The sequence below is a fragment of the Sciurus carolinensis genome, chromosome X, assembly GCF_902686445.1.
Source record: "Sciurus carolinensis chromosome X, mSciCar1.2, whole genome shotgun sequence".
NCBI lineage: Eukaryota > Metazoa > Chordata > Mammalia > Rodentia > Sciuridae > Sciurus > Sciurus carolinensis.
In genome coordinates this window covers 59,213,365-59,219,364 of record NC_062232.1, presented here as the reverse complement: position 1 = coordinate 59,219,364, position 6,000 = coordinate 59,213,365, and the positions used below count along the sequence as shown (strand labels likewise).

Sequence of the window (6,000 nt, the reverse complement as noted above, 5' to 3'; positions counted from 1 at the left end):
ACTGTAAATGGTATACCCCAACATGACAAGATAGAGAATTAGGAACATTAGGATTCGAGTTAATTGGTCAGTGATACCTAGAAACATAAATTTTTTTAAAATAATTTTTTAATTGTCAGTGAACCTTTATTTTACCTATTTATATGTGATGCTAAGACTCTAACCCAGTGCCCCACACATACTAAATAAGCAAGTGCTCTACCACTGAGCCACAACCCCATCCTGAAACATACATTTTTTAAAAATAATTTTTAATCATTATTACATTTCTTTTTAAACATTACTTGTATAATAAATGTGGACTGTTTGCTTGTATCATTTATGTTTTTAGTAAGACCTGTTTGTTAACTGGGGGTACTTTGATTTTGATGGGGAGGTACTAGGGTTGAACCCAGGGGTGCTTTAACACTGAGCTATTTCCCTAGCCCTTTTTAGCAAGACAGCATCTTGCTAAGTTGCTTAGGGTCTGGCTGAGACTGGCCTTGAACTTGGTATCCTCCTGCTTCAGCTTTCTGAGTTGCTAGGATTATAGGCATAGAATACCACTATCCAAATCTTTTGGTGTGTATGTGTGGCGGGGGCAGTGTACTCTCCCCCTGAGCCATATACCCAGCCTCTGTGAGTTTTTATTTTTGAGACAGGGTCTTGCTAAGTCCCGTAGGCTGGCATTCAATTTGCAAGCATCCTGCCTCAGCCTCGAGTAGCTGGGATTATAGGCATGGCAATACTCAATATATTTACACTTTTTTTTTTTTTTGGTGGTGCTGGGAATTGAACCAAGGGCTTTGATGCTTGCAAGGCAACCACTCTACCAACTGAGCTATGTCCCCAGCCCTATTTATACATTTTTATAAAGTAAGTTGCACATAAAACTATGTTCCAACATAGGATGAAATTTAAAAATTTTCTTTTTTCCTCTTTCCACATGTCATTTTTACATTTGTTCTAATTAGCTATACATGACAGTAGAATGTGTTTTGACATATTATACATATGCAGAATATAGTTTCTCATTCTTACGGTTGTACATGATGTAGAATTACATTGGTCATGTAATCATATGTGCACTTAGGATAGTAATGTCTGATTCATTCTACTGTCTTTCCTATTCCCCCTCTCTTCCCTTCCTTCCTCTCTTCTAATCCAAAGTACTTCTATTCTTCCTTAACTCCCTCCCCCATTGTGAAATTAGCATCTGCATGTCACAGAAAACATTAGACCTTTGGTTTTTTGTGATTGGCTTGTTTCACTTAGCATGATATTCTCCAGTTCCATCCATTTACTGACAAATGCCATAATTTTGTTCTTTTGTTATGGCTGAGAAATATTCCATTGTGTATATATACCACATTTTCTTTATCCATTCATCTGTTGAAGTGCACCTAGGTTTTTATGTTGGCATTTCCCATTTATCCCAGTTGAATTTTTAAAAAATATTTTTATTTGTAGATGGATGCAGTACCTTTATTTATTTAGTTTTTTAATGTGGTGCTAGGGATCGAAACCAGTGCCTCACGCATGCTAGGCAAGTGCTCTGTCACTGAGACACAACCCCAGCCCCCAGTTGAATTTTAATGTTAAAAATTAAGTTGAATCTTTTTTGTGGTGCTAAGGATGGAATCCAGGGTTTGCACATGCTCAGAAACATTCTACTGATGAGCTATGTTTCCAGTCCTTGGATATTATTTTTTAATAAAACATTTTATTTCTGTTATGGAGCATTTATCTGACTTGATTTAAGAACAAAGTTTGCTATGTATGGTGTACACTTCAATTTACTTCTATAATATATCATCAGGTCCTTAGATGGAACTCTGCTGATATGGATATTGTAACTATGGGTCCTTATCTCTTGACTGAAATTCTGTAAGCTTAACGTATTTCAAAATTTACAAATTTTTGGTTTTTAGCAAGATAATACAGAGTTGCTGCCATATATTTTATAAAAGTTCCTTTGAGATGTGATGTGACACCATGTAATGAAACTCATAATATTTCTTTTTCATGTTTTTGTTGTTGTATTATAATTAAACATAGTAATGGGATTCAGTATTACATATTTATAGATGTATGTTATATAACAATATAATTTGTCAATGTAGTTTACCAGTATTTCCCCTTTGTCTTTCCTCCTCCTTCCCCTGGTCCCTTTCATCTATTTTACTGATCTCCCTTCAGTTTTCTTGAGAATCCTCCTTTACCTTTCTTTTCCTTTTTCCTTTCTAGCTTCCACATATGAGAGAAAACATATGACCCTTGACTTTTCTGAGTTTGACTTTTTTCACTTCACATAAAGCTATCAAGTTCCATCCATTTTTTTTTCCCTGCAAATGACAACTTCATTCTTTTTGACCAAATAAAACCCCATTATTCATATATACATTTTATTTATCCATTCATCCATTGATGGACATGTAGACTGGTTCTATAATTTGGCTATTGTGAATTGTTAAACAGTGTTTCTGAGGTAAAACATTTGAACAGCCTAGGTGCCATAGTGCATACCTGTAATCGCAGCTATTCAGGAGACTGAGGAAGGAAGATCTCAAAATCGAGGCTAGGTTTGAAACTTAGCAAGACTCTGTCTTGAAATCAAAAAGGGCTTGGATGTAACTCAGAAGTAGAGCATATCCTAACGTGTTTGACCTTGGGGGATCCCCAGTACCAATAAAAATAAAAAGTAAACCACGCATTAAACATTCATACTTAGAGGAAAAAAAACTTCAGATCAAGTTTGCTACCTAGTTGAGTGTTGGTAGTATTGCACAAAAACTTTTTCAACTAAGAATTATGTAAGTTTCAGAAGTATATATAAAGGATTGTGGCCTTATATTAAAAATACAGAATCTAGCCAGGTGCGGTGGTACATACCTGTAATCCAAGTGACTTGGAAGACCGAAGGAGGATGATTGCAAGCTCAACGCCAGCCTCAGAACCTTAGTGATACCCTAAGGACTTAACAATACTCTGTTTCATCATAAATCATAAACAGTGGACTGGGGATATGGGCACAGTGGTTAAGTGATCCTGGTTTCAATCACTGATACCAAAAAAAAAAAGAAAAGAAAGATATAGAAAGAATCTAATAGTTAACTTTGATAGCAAATCAGTGTTTTAGCTATTAGGTCACTTGGGAAAAACTTTATTAAGGATTAGCTATAAGAATAATGTTGGACTGGGGATGTAACTCAGTTGTTAGAGTGCTTGCCTGTCAAGCACAAGACCCTGGGTTTAATCCCCAGCACTGCCAAAAAATAAAAATGTAATTATTTGTATGAAACTTTCCCATTTGCATATTTTAGGCTGTTAAACTAATCTTAAACTTTTTAGAATTGGTTTCTGTGATTAAAACAACTTCCCTGGTAAACCAACATGTTCGATTTAAAATATTTTACTACCTTTCATTTCCTAAAATGTCACTAAGTTTGACACTTTCATTTCTATTATGTTTGGACTTTTAATACTTAGTATAGTAAGTCAAATCTACTCATTAAACCTGAAGAAGAGATGGTAGCATACGGCAAATACTTAAAGGAAGTGTTTCTCAGTAATCCATTAACTCAACATTTGTCTAGACCGTTGTGTTCCATTTCAATTTATATAACTTTGATCTGATGGATCAGTGGGACGATTAGGTGATTAACTTTTTCTTTGCTATATATGCAGAGAAACCTTGAGAATCTACCGCTTCAACAAATGGCCAGTCCTTCAAGTGTTTCTTGGAATAAGCCTTGTTTGGGATTTTTTTCGGGGGGTGGATTTTTTCCCTGGATATTTCTTGAGAATAAGCAGATAACTTTGGACAAAAAAAGATGAATTTGATTTGTAAATTTACCCATCAAAAACTGGGTTTTGGGGGACTGTGATTGTAGCTCAGTGGTAGAGTGCTTGCCTAGCATATGTGAAGCACTAGGTTCTATTCTTAGCCACCACATAAAAATAAATAAATGTAGAAAATAACAAGAATAAGTAAAATTAAATGTTAAACAGACTTTGTCAATAGAAATACTTAAGCAGAAAAGAATGTGAAGGGCATGAAAATAAGCCCTATGTAAAAAGTACTACTTTTCAAAGATATGTTTGGGTGTGGGTCAATGATAAATGTATTCCTTGAGTTTATTTTTTCTGGGTGCAGTGGTGCAATACCTGTAATCTGAGCAGCTTAGGAGGCTGAGGCAGGAGAATTGCAAGTTCAAAGCCAGCCCTACCAACTCAGTGAGGTCTTAAGCAAATTAGTGAGACCCTGTCTCAAAATCAAAAGGACTGGGAATGTTGCTTAATGGTTAACTGCCCCTGGGTTCAGTCCCTGGTACCAAAAAAAAAAGTTGCATACTCAAAAGTATGCTGAATCTATGTATTTGTGTAATATGTCAAATTTAGTTTTAGGCAACAGTTTTAGGAGACCTTAATAAACCCTTTCCCCAATGAGTTCAGAGGTTTCCAATTAATTCTGCAATATTCAGATATCCTGTGACAAGTAATATTTTCATAGAAATCAGGGATTGGGAATGGCCTGAGCAACCAAGATGACAAACATGGTCCTAGGAGTTTACAATTGAATGCAAGACAGAGATAGACAAATTATTATCATCACTATTATTTTAAAGGTACTAAAAGAGTTGAGTATAGGGTACATTCCAGAAAATCCTAGCTACTCAGTAGTCTGAGGAAGGAGGTGCATGAGCCAAGGAGTCCAGATCTAGTCGGGGCAACATAGCCAGACCCTGTCTCAAAAGTAAACAAAAATTAACAGAATAAGGATATAAAACAAAATAGGACTGTGTGGTAACTGGCACGTGAGCTGTTTAAATATTAGCAGGGAAAGCAACAGGTACTATTTGAACTTGACTCTGAAGAATAGATCAAATTTTGAGAGATGGAGTAGAGAGGGAGTGGCAATAATATTAATTAGTAATAATTCATTTGAAGATTGATCTGTTTGAGATATTTCGCTGGGATACTGTGAGATTTATTTTTACCTTCAGATATTTAGTATATTATCTATCCTGAAACTGTAGGTGCCTGTGTCTTTTTTGGGTGCAGTGCTGGAACACAAAACAGAGACTTTGTGCATGCTAGGCAAGAGCTTTTCCACTGACCTTGTTCCCCAATTCAGTGTCAATGTCCTTTATAGATATTTTCCTCCATTTCCTCCCAATATTTTATTATGGAAAATTTAAAATTATTGAAAAGTTTTGCCATTAACATTTTATTATATTGATGGCATTTCTAAATATCCTTCTATTAATTCATCTGTGTATCTTGTCTTTCTTCACCATTTTAAAACTTATTTTGGAATAATTATAGATCCATAGGACTTTGTAAAAAAAAAAAAGTAACAAACAAAATATATTGTACAGGAGAGTCTCAGATACCCTTTTACTTAGTGCCCCTCATTGCTAATTTTTTGTATAACTAGTAAAATATTGAAACTGGGAAACTAAAGATTTATTCAGATTTTACTAGTTTTATATGTGCTCATTATTTTACGTGGAGGCCAAAAAGGGGATAGAATGTTTTCATTTAGTTTTGTTTTCTTAACATGCAATTTTAATGTCTTTAGGATTTTTTTTCTTTTTGTGGTGCTGGGGATTGAACTGAGGGCCTCTTTCATACCAGGCAAGTATTGTACCACTTATCACATCCCCAGCTCACATATCTTTATATTTTTAATCACAGAGTAGAAATACAGAATTTTGTAAGGAAATAAGTTTTGGATAATTCAAGTCAGGGATATCATATAAATTCAAATATATTTTTAAATTATGTGGTACTACCAAAATACTGAAAGCAGTTTTGCTTTTCTTCAGAGCTGCAGTATAAATTGGATACCTGTTAACTTAAAACTTCAAATGGGCCAGTACAAAGGCTATTTCAACAAGACACTTATATTAATGATAGCAATTAATATAGAATTGTTACTTAGGAGAGTTGACTATAAAACTTCTTCTGGGCTGGGGTACTTCAGTGTTATATAGCTCATTGCCTGTTAGGCACAAA

At 34.9% G+C, this 6,000-nt stretch overlaps 1 protein-coding gene across 1 annotated transcript in view; it reads left to right on the top strand.

Annotated features, from left to right (window-relative positions):
• Atrx (ATRX chromatin remodeler) overlaps positions 1-6,000 on the top strand; it is a 235,153-nt gene that overhangs the window by 97,800 nt on the left and 131,353 nt on the right. The gene's annotated exons all lie outside the window — the stretch shown is intronic.